The following is an 11,665-nucleotide window of genomic DNA, read 5'->3' as shown; positions in this document are numbered from 1 at the left end:
TAAAAGCAAAGACAAATGTCTCCTTTATTCTAAATATACCATCACACTCTGAGTAGCTGGGGTTAACTATTTTTACCCACACTGGCTCTTTTGCATCTCAAACTCATGTAAAACAAAAACGGTGAGAAATGAAAATGGACCCTGGGGCAACTGCCCCGGCAGAGTGAAAGGCTTGGTCTTTCAGCACTGGATCCGTGGACACGAAGGGGAAGCTGTGGGCCTTGAGCATTTGACGATTGTTTTATTTCTTGCATTTTATAATACACAGCTACCGATGTCTAAATTTTTACTTCCTGAAAAGGTGTCCAAGGTGGCTGATATAAATTAACAGAATTTCAGATTTTACCACACATTCAAGGTCCTAGGGCAGCTCCCGTCTACGGTCAAAAAAAAAAAATTCCAACATTTGGACCGGGCTGGGAAGCTACTTTAAAACCCAGATCATTGAGATTTTTCTCCTTCGTTTGGAGGAAGGTGGGAAGGGTTTGTTCTAACGCTTTGCACAAAGGCGGGAAAGGGTCATCAAAGCTGTTGCGAAGGGAAGAGCCAACGCATTAATTCGATCCAAGAGGACTCGCCTCGTTGGATTTGCAGCAACCTAATCTCTCGCTCAGGAAGATAAACGCCCCGAGAAAGAGTTTTCTGTCCTCCTTGTTCGCACGGAGCAGCAAACGCAGGGACAAAAGAAACGGGCCCCGACTGGGAAGCACGCTGGCAGCTTTGCGGAACTGCGCGGCGGGATTCCCCGCAAGGCCTAGGTCTATGAACTCCGACTAGGCGGGGGGCGCGGCCGCTTGGCGCGGTTGTCCCCGCCCAGGCCCATGTTCAGTCGAACAGCCTCCAAGGCTGGGTAAAACCACTCAGCTCATCTCGCCTGGCTGCTCGAACGCGGCCCTTTAAGGGGCTCGCAGCCTCAGGGACGCCGGGCTGACCCCGCCCCCGGCTGCCGCCATCTTGTTGTTTTCCCCGGTCCCTCCTGGCCGGCCACGTGGCGCGGCTCTGCGGAAGCGAAGGCACCGCCCCAACTTCCGGCAGGACTGGTTCTAGCCGCCCGCGGGACGCAGACGCGCGGCTGCCCCCTGGCGGCTGGCTGCGGGGCTTCAGCCGCGCCCTGCCCCGCCTTTCTCCGCCATTTCATTCTCTGCCCGCAGCACGTCCGCGTTCCGCCACCAGCCTTGGCGCACAAGCGTGCTCCGAGGGCGGGGCTGCTCCGGGCACCACACCTAGTGCGGAAGCGTTTTTTAGTCTGGCTCACCGAGGGCTAGAGGGTCACCTACATCTTTACACACATTTAATTTAATTATTAATTTTTTATTTTGTTTTATATTTTTGAGACAGGGGCTCACTCTGTCCCCCAGGCCGGAGTGCAGTGGCGCGACCACGGCCTTCTGCAGCCTCAGCTTCCGTGCTCAAGGGATCCGCCCGCCTCAGCCTCCCAACATGCTGGGATTACAGGCGTGAGCCACCGCCCCGGAACAACTTAATTAAAAAAAAAAAAGCCATACGGTTGCCTCGAGGTGTTTTGGTAAGCGGTGCTTTGTGCTTCCAGACTTACACATGAGGCCCCAACCTTGGTTTTTAGACCTTGCTTCTGCCCAGAGCCCCAAGCCATGCCAGGCCAGGGCGTTTCCCAGGCGGTCCCGGATCCGCAGCGCAGGGTGGCGCTGGGGGCGAGGGGGACGACGAGCGCGGGGAGGACACGGTGCGGCCAGGGGCCTGGGGAGGCGCATGGGGCCGGGGTGCAGCTCCAGGGACCTGGTCAGCACCCTTTACCAGTCGTATTTCTTGGTTTTCTGGACGTTCCTCTTTCCTTGGAGCTGCTCTTGTTTTTCCCATTTCATCTCCAAACCAATTTTGACTTCCTGAACTTTTGCCTTGAGCAAGGCGTGCGTTATCTTAGGTAATCCTCCTAGCAGCCTTTGACATAGAAGCTCTACTCACACTGGCGCTCAGCGGGAGTAATTTGCTCATGGGGTAGAGCCTGGTTGGAATCGAGGGCACCTAAGTTTCCACTAGACATTGAGGTTCTCAGATGGTCCTCCAGCCAGTAGCATCTCCAATGTCGGGGAGCTCGTTGGAAATGCCACTGTTAGGAGTCTATCTCGGACCTTCTAAATGGGAAACTCTGAGGACGGTGGTGGGTGGGGCCCGAGAAGCTGTGGATTACTAGGCAGCAAGGTGATTCCGAGGTACGCTGAAGACCCCTTTCCCTCACAGCCCTTTTCAGGGTAAGGAAAGGGAGACTTGCCTTTATTGAGTGCTGATTCCATGGCATTTTGCATAATTCTGTGATGTACTCCTCCTTAGCACTCATATAGAAGAGGAAACTGTAGCTCAAACTTTACATGAATTTAGAGTGCCAATATTTATGTAAAATAAGATTGTATGTGCCATTTGCTTGCACCGTGTATGCATAAAATATCTCTGGAAGAATATTCAGGTGTTAACATAGTTTTATCTCCAGGGTGAGGAGGATGTAGGTTGCTAGGGTGACTTGAGTTGGGAATTTTTTTTTTTGGTAAGATTTAGTAACTTGTGGCTGGGCGCGGTGGCTCACGTTTGTAATCCCAGCACTTTGGGAGGCCGAGGCGGGCGGATCACGAGGTCAGGAAATCGAGACCATCCTGGCTAACACGGCGAAACCCTGTCTTTACTAAAAATGCAAAAAATTAGCCGGGTGTGGTGACGGGTGCCTGTAGTCCCAGCAACTCGGGAGGTTGAGGCGGGAGGATTGCTTGAACCCTGAAGGCGGAGGTTGCAGTCAGCCGAGATGGCGCCACCGTACTCCAGCCTGGGCAACAGAGCGAGACTCCCTCTCAAAAAAAAAAAAAAAGAAAAAAAGATCGAGACCATCTTGGCCAACATGGTGAAACCCCATTTCTAGTAAAAATACAAAAATTAGCTGGGCGTGGTGGCATGCGCCTGTAGTAGCAGCAGCTTGGGAGGCTGAGGCAGGAGAATGGCTTGAACCCGGGAGGTGGAGGTTGCAGTCAGCCGAGATGGCGTCACTGCACTCTAGCCTGGGCAACAGAACGAGACTCCCTCTCAAAAAAAAAAAAAAAAAAAAAAAAAAAATTTAGTAACTTGTGAATTTGGACCATGTGAACCTATTACTTGTTCCAAGTAAAATTGAACAGTTGAAAAGTATGTTGAGGCTAGGCGTAGTGGCTCAAGCCTGTAATTCCAGCACTTTGAGAGGCCGAGGTGGGAGGATCGCTTGATTTCAGGAGTTTGAGACCAGCGTGGGCAACATAGACCCCTATCTCTATTTTTAAAATATACACTAAAGGCCGGGTGCGGTGGCTCACGCCTGTAAGGGCCGGGCACCGTGGCTCCCAGTGCCTTGGAAGGCTGAGGCGGGCGGATTGCCAGAGGTCAGGAGTTTCAGACCAGCCTGGCTAACATGGTGAAACCCCGTCTCTACTAAAAATACAAAAAAAAAAAAAAAAATTAGCCAGGTGTGGTGGCACATGCCTGTAGTCCCAGCTACTCGGGAGGCTGAGGCAGGAGAACCACTTGAAAGGGAGGCAGAGGTTGCAGTGAGCCGAGACTGCGCCACTGCACTGCAGCCTGGGCAACAAAGGGAGACTGCGTCTCAAAAAAAAAAAAATTTATCTATCTATCTATCTAATCTAATCTTGTCTGTCTGTCTATCTATCTGTCTGTCTATCCTGGGCAACAGAGGGAGACTACGTCTCAAAAAACAAATTATGTCTACCTATCTATCTACCTACCTACCTACCTAGCTACCTACCTACATATACACACTAAGAACAGTATTATAACTAAAACCAGAATTTGAATTGAGGTCTGACTGGCTCCAGATTCCATATCCTCTCTTGATTACACATGAAAAACTGTTTTAAACATAAAATGCTCTGCCGGGCGCGGTTGGTCACGCCTGTAATCCCAGCAGTTTGGGAGGCCGAGGCCGGTAGATCACTGGAGGTCAGTAGTTCAAGATCAGCTTGGCCAATATGGTGAAACCCCATCTTTACTAAAACTACAAAAATTAGCTGGGCGTGGTGGCACGCGTCTGTAGTCTCAGCTACTTGGGAGGCTGAGGCAGGAGAATGGCTTAAACCCAGGAGGCAGAGGTTGCAGTGAGTTGAGATAGTGCGACTGCACTGCAGCTTGGGCAACAGAGAGTGAGTCTGCCTCAAAAGAAAATAAATGCTCTATAAATTTCAGGTGTTGTTATTAATAATGAAATATTACATTATTTCTTAGGGCCAGGCACCATGGCTCATGCTTGTAATCCCCACACTTTGGAAGGCCAAGGCAGGAGGATCACTTGAGCTCAGGAGTTCTGAGACCAGCCTGGGCGACATAGCAAGACCTCATCTCTTAAAAAAAAAAAAAAGTAAATAATTTCTTAGAAATGTAGTTCCTGTTTAGACCTTTGAACAATGACCATGTCTAGTGGTCTCTGCATATCCCATGATGTATAAAATTGTTCTTCTTTTCATTACTAACAACAGTCACAAAATATAAAGTAGATCATAAATATACTATATGTAAATATGTATACATAGTGCTTTTATTTTTATGGGGAATCTAAATCTGAAATATGTGAAGAGCTTCTTGGGTTGGGAGAGTGGTCATTTATTCTGCCATTTTTTAAGGGGCATTGCAAAGGCAATTCAGGGCTTTGTGACTTTGGACATGTAACTTAACCTCTCAGCGCTTCAGTTTGCTCCTTTGTAAAACAGATTTTTAAAAAGTGCTTGCCCCAGGCTGGGCTCAGTGGCTCACGCCTGTAATCCCAGCACTTTGGGAGGCTGAAGCAGGTGGATCGCCTGAGTCCAGGAGTTCGAGACCAGCCTGGGCAACGAGGCGAAATGCCGTCTCTACTAAAATTACAAAAATTAGCGGGGTGTGGTAGCGTGTGCCTGTAATCCCAGCTACTCTGGGGGTGCTGAGGTGGGAGGATCACTTGAGCCCAGGAAGTCGAGGCTTCAGTGAGCCCAGATGGTGCCATTGCACTCTAGCCTGGGCAAGAGAATGAGACCCAGTGTCAATAAATACATAAGTAAACAAATAAATACATGAAGTACTTGCCTGTGGGCTTGTTGTGAGGTTGAATTGTGTCAAGGTATATACCTTATTTGGAACATTGCTTGGCACAGTCATTGTTAGATAAATAAAAAAAATCAAAGGAGATGTAGAAATAGAAGTTTGATGAGAGTTCAGAGGAAAAAGATTTTTTTTTTTTTTCCCTGAGGCGGAGTCTTACTGTGATTCCCAGGCTGGAGTGCAGTGGCACGATCTTGGCTCACTGCAACCTTTGCCTCCTTGGTTCAAGCGATTCCAGAGGAGAAAGATGTTAATGTTTGTTTTGTACCTAGAATCTCATCGCTGGACGGGATTGTAAAGATCTGTGACTATTTTACACATTTGTTCTTTTTTTTTTTTGAGACTGAGTCTTGGTCTGTTGCCCATGCTGGAGTGCAGTGGTGCGATTTTGGCTCACTGCAACCTCCGCCTCCTGGGTTCAAGTGATTCTCCTGCCTCAGCCTCCTGAGTAGCTGAGATTACAGGTGCACGCCACCATGCCCGGCTAATTTGTGTATTTTTAGTAGAGACGAGGTTTCACTATGTTGATCAGGCTGGTCTCCATCTCTGACCTCAGGTGATCTACCCGCCTCGGCCTCCCAAAGTGATTGGATTACAGGTGCGAGCTACCGCACCTGGCCTCCCATTTGTTCTTAGCAGTAATATTTGGTCCCTGAAATTAGGAAACTGACTCTATCGTGATCTTCTAAGAGCTACATTATCCAGCCCCTGGGCCTGTACATCCTCATGGAGTGAAGACTGATAGTTTTCCCTTAGGTCAGGGGAGCTACAGTGGTGTGCTGGAGTCAGCTGCTCAGAATGATGATGCACTTTTCTTTCCAAGTTTGGTTTCAATGACGTCATGTTGGTAGCTTGAAACTGGCCTTAGCAGGGGTATTTACACCACAGGAATAGGTAAACACTACATATTAAGGCTTTTCCCCTTGGAGACGCCTTGTTAAATATTTATCAACATACCACTGCCCGTTACAACACAGCAAAAGCCCCTCTGAGAGAAGGCCAGAGAATGTACCTAACTCCTCCCAGGTTGTCCAGTGTTTCATTGTCCCTGGATTGAAGAGTCCCTCAGTGGCCTTTGCTGAGATATTTCAACACCCTAGTCTCTTAAACTGTAAACAAAGGAGAGTCATGAGTTATTCCTGGGTGAGTCAGTCCAATATTGCACAAGCATTTCTGGGGGTAGTAGAGGGGAGGCAAGAGGGAAACTGGATAGGCTGGAGAGCTATCTAACCGCCCAAGACACTTGAATCCTAAACAAACGGGAACTAAATGGGAGGTGGGAGGGCCATAGTCTTTTCTGATGGGAACTGTCTGTGACTCATTCTCTTTCAGGAGTCAGAAACTCTAAAACCTGTGGGAGTGGGGAGGGGCGAGCAGTGTGGTTTTTAGAGAGTTGTGGAGTTATTATAGGGACTCTGTTAAAATTCCTTCTCCCTTGTTCAGTGTGGTGACTCATACCGGTAATCCCAGCACTTTGGAAGGCAGAGGCAGGAGGTTTGCTTGAGCCTAGAAGTCCAAGACCAGCCTGGGCAACGTAGCGAGACCCCCAACTCTATAAAAAATAAAAATAATTAGCCAGACATAGTGGTGCATGCCTGTAGTCCCAGCTACTTGGAAAGCTTAAAAATCTACCTCCATTTAACCTGATAGATTTGGGGATGTGTGTGGTGGGCTGAATAATGGTCTCCCAATGATATCCCAATATGTGGAAACTGAATGTTACTTTATCTGGCAAAAACAACAAAACCCAAAACACAGGCAGGGCAAGGTGGCTCACACCTGCAATCCCAGTGAGACTCTGTCTCAAAGAAAAAAAAAAAAAAACCCAACAACAAGGGCTTTGCAAATGTACAGGTGTGTAAGTTAAAGATCTTACTTTTAAAACAATTGTATTTTAGGGTGTGGTGGCTCACGCCTGTAATCCCAGCACTTTGAGAGGCCGAGGTGGGCGGATCACCTGAGGCTGGGAGTTCAAGACCAGCCTGACCAGCATGGAGAAACCTTGTCTCTACTAAAAATACAAAAAATTAGCCGGGTGTGGTGGTGCATGCCTGTGATCCCAGCTACTCAGAAGGCTGAGGCAGGAGAATCACTAGATCCTGGGAGGTGGAGGTTGTGGTGAGCCGGGATCGTGCCATTGCACTCCAGCCTGGGCAACAAGAGCGAAACTCCATCCCCCCCAAAAAAAATTTATTTTATTTTATTTTATTTTGAGATGGAGTCTTGCTTTGTCCTCCAGGCTGAAGTGCAGTGACATGATCTCGGCTCACTACGCCCAGCTTAATTTAAGGATCTTGATGCCGGGCAGGATGGCTCACGCCTGTAATCCCAGCACTTTGGGAGGCCGAGGCAGGTGGATCACTTGAAGTCAGGAGTTCAAGACCAGCCTGGCCAACATGGTGAAACCCCATCTCTACTAAAAATTCAAAAATTAGCCGGGCATGGTGGCACATGCCTGTGGTCCCAGCTACTTAGGAGGCTGAGGCAGGAGAATCACTTGAGCCCAGGAGGCGGAGGATGCAGTGAGCCAAGATTGCACCACTGAACTCCAGCCTGGGAAACAGAGCGAGACTCCATCTCAAAAAAAAAAAAATTATCTTGAGATGGGGAGATGATTTTGGATGATCAGGGTGGGCCTTAAGTGTTAAAACATGTATCTTCCTAAGAGGGAGACAGAGGAAGGCTTGTCTACACACACCAGAGAATTTCTGCTGCAGAGACTGGAGTGAAGTATCATCCATGAAGCAAGGAACTTCAAGGACTGCCACCAACACCAGAAGAAAAAGGGATGGAACAGAGGGTCTCCTCTGGAGGCTTCAGAAAGAGCATGGCCCCGGCCGGGCACAGTGGCACATGCCTGTAATCCCAGCACCCTGGGAGGCCAAGGTGGGTGGATAACTTTGAGCGCAAGAGTTCGAGATCAGCATGGGCAACATAGCAAAACCATATCTCTACTAAAAATACAAAAAGATTAGTTGGGATTGGTGGCACAGGCCTGTAGTCCCAGCTATTCTGGAGCCTGAGGTGGGAGGATTGCTTGAGCCTGGGAGGAGGAGGTTGCAGTGAGCCGAGATTGCGCAACTGCACTCTAGCCTGGGTGACAAAGCCAGACCCTGTCTTGAAAAAAAAAAAAAAAAAAGGACAAAAAAAGAAATGAGAAAACCTAGACGGAAAAGATGGAACAGCTCATTCAACCTCACAGAGCTGATATAGAGAAGCAGGATTTGAACACTGATCACTAAGTAGAGAGATGACCAGGTAACCCCAACTGATAAGATTAGTAAGGACATTTTCTGGAGAAGAGATCCTTATAAGGCATTCAGAAGAGCAAATGGAATTTCTAGGGGAAATGCTGGGAAGGCCATTCCAGGCAGTGAGCTAATGCATGAGAAAGGGCAGAAACATGTCTGGGAGACAGCTGAGTGCAGTGGGGTGTGGCCTGTTGTTTGGTGTGGCTGGAAGGTAGGGGAGAAGGGCCAGAGACAAGGCAGAAAAGGACAGTAGGGGCCTGTGCCCCCAAAGCTGGGGCAGGGACTCCTCTCAGCCAAGGTGCTCCAGGGTCCCCTTCAGCAACCTGAAAGAAGGAGCCAGGGAACCTTGGAGGCCTGGTCACAGCAATGCAGGGTGATGGTGCCATTGAGTAGGACCTCTGTCTTCCTGCATTTATCTCCCCAGCGTTCCTGTGGCTTTCACGCTGTGGAGTTGGTTTGCCTGCCAGAAGGGAAGTTCTCGCAGCTGTCGGCTCTTAAATCCAAGGAATTGGCTGGACGCGGTGGTTCGCGCCTGTAATCCCAGCATTTTGGGAGGCTGAGGTGAGTGGATCATGAGGTCAGGAGATCAAGACCATCCTGGCCAACATGGTGAAACCCTGTCTCTACTAAAAATACAAAAATTAGCTGGGTGTGGCGGCGCATGCCTGTAGTCCCAGCTACTCGGGAGGCTGAGGCAGGAGAATTGCTTGAATCCAAGAGGCAGAGGCTGCAGTGAGCCAAGATCGCACCACTGCACTCCAGCCTGGGCGACAAAGCAAGACTCCATCTCAAAAAAAAAAAAAAAAAATTCCAAGCATTTGTGCAAAGCTTCCAATTAGTCATCAGCAATTTTCAACCTTTATAAGACGAAAAAAATTTTAGAAGCTTATATATTACAGTAAACCTAGGGAGGAACTGGATTTTAGTGCATCTTCTACTTTGGAGGGCAATAGGGCAAATGAAAATATTATAAGTGGGAAGAGACTAAGGCAACGTCTTCACTAAAACAACTGTTTGGGGCCGGGTGCAGTGGTTCATGCCTGTAATCCCAGCACTTTGGGAGGCCAAGGTAGGCAGATCACCTGAGGTCAGGAGTTTGAGACCATCCTGGCCAACATATGAAACCCTGTCTCTACTAAAAATACAAAAATTAGCTGGGCGTGGTGGTGGGCGCCTATAGTCCCGGCTACTCGGGAGGCTGAGGTAGGAGAATCACTTGAACCTAGGAGGCAGAGGCTGTAGTGAGCCAAGATCATGCCACTGCACTGTAGACTGGGTGACAGAACTAGACTCTGTCTCAAAAATAGATAAATAAATAAGTAAATAAAACGAAAAAACAAACAAAAAACTGGATTCCTTGAGCCTGGGAGGTCCAGGCTGCAGTGAGCCATGATCACACCATTGCACCCAAGCCTGGGCAACAGAGATCCTGTCTCAAAACACAAACAAAAACAAAAACAAAAACACAAAATACAACAAAAAACTTCCCCCAAAACCCAAAAAATGAAAAAAACTTGTTGATATGCTGGGTGTGGTGGCTCACACCTGTAATTTCAGCACTTTGGGAGGGTGAGACAGGAGGATCACTTGATCACAGGGGTTTGAGACTAGCATGGGCAATGTAGCAAGACCCCCTCTCTAGCAAAAATGAAAAAAAAAATTGGCTGGGTGTGGTGGTGCACACCTATAGCCCCACCTACTTGGGAGGCTGAGGAGGGAGGATCACTTGAGTCCAGGAGGTCAGGACTGCAGTGAGCCATGGTTGCACCACTGCACTCCAGCCTGGGTGATAGAGCAAGATGCTATCTAAAAAAACCCAAAACCATAAAACAAACACAAAACTTTTTGTGATGAAAAAACCCAAACCCTGAAATATACAGAAGTGGAAAATAATGTAATGAACCTGCATGTACCCATCACTCAACTTTAACGATTCTCAACTAATCACCAGTCTTGCTTAATCTATATTCACACCTGCTACTGTCCTTACTAGATACTTCTATTTTGTTTGTTTGTTTTTTGAGATGGAGTTTTGCTGTTGTTGCCCAGGCTGGAGTGCGATGGCACGATCTTGGCTCACTGCAACCTCTGCCTCCCGGGTTCAAGTGATTCTGCTGCCTCAGCTTCCTGAGTAGCTGGGATTACAGGCATCTGCCACCACGCCCAGCTAATTTTGTATTTTTAGTAAAGATGTGGTTTCTCCGTGTTGGTCAGGCTGGTCTTGATCTCCCGACCTCAGATGATCCACCCGCCTTGGCCCCCCAAAGTGCTGGGATTACAGGCATGAGCCACGGCCCCTGGCCTGGTATTTCTATTTTTATATGCCCCAATATTTCTTATTTAGAAACATTTGAAGCCTATTAAAACATTACAAGAGTCTCGGGCTGGGTGCAATGGCTTACAGCTGTAATCCCAGCACTTTGGGAGGCTGGGACGGGTGGATCATGAGGTCAGGAGTTCAAGTCCAGCCTGGCCAAGATGCTGAAACCCTGTCTTTACTAAAAATACAAAAATTAGCTGGGCGTGGTGGGACACACCTATAATCCCAGCTACTCGGGAGGCTGATGCAGGAGAATCGCTTGAACTGGGATGGCAGAGGTTGCAGTGAGCCAAGATCACGCCACTGCACTCCACCCTCAGCGACAGAGCAAGACTCCATCTCAAAAACAAAAATGAAAACAAAAACAAAAAAAAGCATTACAAGAGTCTCATCTGAGGCCAGGCGTGGCTTCTTACGCCTGTAATCCCAGCACTTTGGGAGGCTGACTGAGGTGGGTGGATCACTTGAGGTCAGGAGTTCGAGACCAGCCTGACCAACATGTTGAAACCTCATCTATACTAAAAATACAAAATTACCTGGATGTGTGGGAGACTGAGGCAGGAGAATTGCTTGAACCTGGCAGGCGGAGGTTGTGGTGAGCTGAGATCATGCTCCTTGGTTATAAATCTCCCCTTGTCTTTGTTGAAGTCGGGGTTGAGTCCAATCTCTCGTCCCCACTGCAAGACCCTGTGGCAGTGTTCCATGCACCTATCACTGTGGCTCCTTTTGGATAAAGTCTGCCTTACTACCTTTTAACACATGTCATAAATAATACTTTTTCTTTAACATTCTTTTTTTTTTTTTGAGTCAGGGTCTTGCTCTGTCTCCCAGGCTGGAGTGCAGTGGCACGATCTCGGCTCACTGCAACCTCCGCCTCATAGGCTCAAGCGATTCTTGTGCCTCAGCCTCCCAAGTAGCTTAGACTACAGGCATGCACCACCACGCCCAGCTAATTTTTGTATTTTTATTAATTAATTAATTTATTTATTTATCTCGAGACCAAGTTTTGGTCTTTTTG

At 48.2% G+C, this 11,665-nt stretch overlaps 1 long non-coding RNA gene across 2 annotated transcripts in view; it reads left to right on the top strand.

Annotated features, from left to right (window-relative positions):
- Positions 1-1,209: 1,209 nt before the first annotated feature.
- Positions 1,210-11,665, top strand: part of LOC129014317 (uncharacterized) — a 29,730-nt gene continuing 19,274 nt past the window's right edge. For both annotated transcript variants that reach the window (XR_010124018.1, XR_008494195.1), the window contains exons 1-3: positions 1,210-1,525; positions 7,743-7,962; positions 8,752-8,888. This is a non-coding gene — a long non-coding RNA (uncharacterized LOC129014317). The remainder of the gene's footprint in view (positions 1,526-7,742; positions 7,963-8,751; positions 8,889-11,665) is intronic.

This window comes from Pongo pygmaeus, chromosome 16, assembly GCF_028885625.2.
Source record: "Pongo pygmaeus isolate AG05252 chromosome 16, NHGRI_mPonPyg2-v2.0_pri, whole genome shotgun sequence".
NCBI classification, from domain to species: Eukaryota; Metazoa; Chordata; class Mammalia; order Primates; family Hominidae; genus Pongo; species Pongo pygmaeus.
This window is presented reverse-complemented; position numbering and strand designations above follow the sequence as displayed.